This window comes from Octopus bimaculoides, chromosome 24, assembly GCF_001194135.2.
Source record: "Octopus bimaculoides isolate UCB-OBI-ISO-001 chromosome 24, ASM119413v2, whole genome shotgun sequence".
Classification (NCBI taxonomy): Eukaryota; Metazoa; Mollusca; class Cephalopoda; order Octopoda; family Octopodidae; genus Octopus; species Octopus bimaculoides.
Genome location: NC_069004.1, coordinates 12,559,299 through 12,562,287, shown reverse-complemented (window position 1 = coordinate 12,562,287; position 2,989 = coordinate 12,559,299). Strand labels below are relative to the sequence as shown.

General features: G+C 34.2%; 1 protein-coding gene across 1 annotated transcript in view; it reads right to left on the bottom strand.

The window, feature by feature from the left end:
• Positions 1 to 2,989, bottom strand: part of LOC106875565 (fibrillin-1) — a 48,831-nt gene that overhangs the window by 42,349 nt on the left and 3,493 nt on the right. The window contains exons 2-3 of the mRNA XM_014923772.2: positions 1,587 to 1,719; positions 50 to 191 (exon numbers count right to left, since the gene is read on the bottom strand). The gene's annotated coding sequence lies outside the window, so the exon portion shown is untranslated. The remainder of the gene's footprint in view (positions 1 to 49; positions 192 to 1,586; positions 1,720 to 2,989) is intronic.

Genomic DNA, 2,989 nt, shown 5'->3' with positions numbered 1-2,989 from the left:
TCTAGAAAATTACAATAGGATTTAAAACAGCAGACATTCAAAAACTTACATAGTGATGAAAACCGAATTTCTTGATGGTAAGAATTAAGGTTGAGATTTAGAAGTTTAGAACAATGATCTAAGTTGACTAAGCCAGCTTCTGTAACTGAAGATGTGGACAGATCTAGTTTTTTGAGATTGTTGTGGATTACCTGAAAATAAAGAATATTTACAAAAATAAAATGTATCTGATATGTTTATCTGGAAAAGCTTCTAACTTCAAATTATAGGAAATTTTGGAAAATGAAATAAAATCTTTTAAATATTTAATCTTTTCTGTGTACTAAGATAAGAGATGAAACAGATCAAGTTGAATGACAGGTATTTCCATATAATGAAATTTTAATAAATTTATATTTCATGGAAAAAGCCCTTCTTTTGATTGCGAAATTGCAATGGTTTAGAATATGTAAAAATACGCAGTATTTTTATTTAATATGAAAACACCTATTTCCCCAAAGCCATATCGTTTGCACTGAACAAATATATTCAACTCTTTAGCAGTCAGATTACACTGTGTAACATGATTTTTGTCCCTGGGTATCAACTGTTATTTCCTATTTGCTTACCCCTACAAAGTATGAAAAATGGTTAATATTTCCTTCAAACTTTGCTTTCCTTACGTTTATTCAAACCCCAAAGAATCCTTCTCAACATGGTTATGCTGATTCTTCACTACTCCAGCTCATGATCAGAGTTGCATATATTGTCAGTCATTAAGGGACATGCTCAAGCGGTTAAGGTCAAGCAACTGACAAGCAAATCTGTGGTACTGAGCAGAATATTTGCTCTAATGATATTTCTGCTTCAGCAACTCAGCGCTGAATCAGTCTGAAATGTAATGGAAAATAGGTAAGTTTTAAAACATTGATGTCCAGGTTAGCTTAATATATCTGAAATCAAGTGTGCAAATTTTTTTGGTAACAGAGGTCCTTGAGTCCTCTGTCCTAGGCAGTCTGTGTTGGCTGCTAGCTATCTAAACTACATACCAAACAATTTTTATAGGGGACTGGAAGTCAAATTCTAGAATGTTCAAGAAAACCCAGTCTATGCCATCACCTTATGCTGATTGGTTGGTTAATAGACCAATCATGTAAAACTATGGTGGTTTGATTGTAATGTCTGACCACATACCCAGTGATCTGGTTCGAAATCACTGCTCCAAACTCATTAGAGAATTATGGTATTGTCATTTAGCCCCAGTTAGACTTGATCAAGTAGACCTATGACCAAAACTGCTCCAGTTTCAATATCTTCCTCACACCCAAGTTTTTTAATTAATTTATTTAACACTACATTATTTAATGTAGTGCTCTTATAAAAAGAAGCTATGGGGTGTGATCTGAGGGAGAGTTGGCTGCCATTTCCAGCAGATCAAGCAACTGCATAAAGGTGTACTTATTGACTCAAATTGGAGAAATATGTAAAATCATTCAGAGTACAGATGGGTAAATTTGGTAAATGATTACAAAAAATGTAAAAGATGAGAGAGAATTAAATAATAAACACACAAAAAAAAAGAAAACATTAAACAAACATCAACTTACATTCTTCAAGTTCTGATCTGAGAGCAAACCTCTCAAAGACATATAGTTCAGACATTTTTCACGTAAGTCAACTGGTAACAACTGTAGAGATCTGCCATCATTTTCTAAGTTGGTTAAGAATATCTGCATAGAACTAGTAGAGTAGTAGAGGAAAAGAGTTTTTTTTTATTGTACAGGCCAAAACAATAAAACCAAAATGCATATATAACATTCAATATATTGGGTCATCCAATAAATAATGGTTTTTTTTTTATACTACTTGTATTTTTCAAAATTAAGATAAACAAAGTTCTTTTTTAATCTAAAATATACTTTCCTTCATTTTCTACAATACCCTTCCCCATCTATTGGTAGACTTGCAAGGCCCCTCTTCCAAAATTCACTCGTGTGTGGCGAAAAATACTCCTCCAGTACTCTTCTGACCTCGTCTACAGAATTCATATTTTTTCCGTCCAAATGATTTTGAAGACTGCATAATAAATGATAACCAGATGGAGCGAATATGATGGGTGGGTCATCGCTTCCCATTCAAACTGCTCCAGCCTTTGGAATGTCATCCTCACTGTATGTGGCCAAGCAATTATCCTGATGGAAGAACATCTTTCGTCTTGAAACCAAAGATGGTCAATTTTCTTCTAGCGCTGACTTAAGCCACTCAAGCTGCTTGCAGTGGAACTCCCTTGTTATTGTTTGGTTTGGGTTTAAAAGTTCAAAATGGACTAAACCTTTCATATCCCACCAAACAGATAACATCATCTTATGTGGGTGAAGATCTTCTTTAACCTGGGGTGCTGGTGTTTCTCCTTTCTCTTTGGCACTTGATATTTTTATAGAGAACCCATTTCTCGTCACTAGTCACTATTCGGTCCAATAAGGTTCGTTTGCAAAACATGACGGCAAGGAAGAGCACTATGCATAGAAACAAACATATAAATATATAAGTATCATTATTCTATGTCCACTTTCCATTTTGTCATGCTTTGGACGACATAAAATGCTAACACGACCAAATACTGTGTAATTATTTCACCGAGTAAATGGTTGCGTTTCCGCTTGTTTAATAAATGAATTTAAGAAGACCATTTTGTTCACCATAGCAAAAATGATAACCAGGATCTATTTTAAAACGGGGGCGCCAGTATTTTCTTAACGAAACACTAACGAAACACTTTGAAACTTGGGACACTGGTAGAATGTGTCATATAAAACATCTTTTACTCTTAGTCTTCTTAACAAAAAAAAAAAGGAATTCGCAAGTTATTCCATGTTAAAGTTGTCGTATTTCTGTAATTTCAACCAATCACTGACGTCTATTCAGCTCAATAGAGTTACTGCTGGGCGGTCATAAAAATGTTATTCCCTGTGACATATTTCATCCGGTTTAATCGTAATTTATACGCATA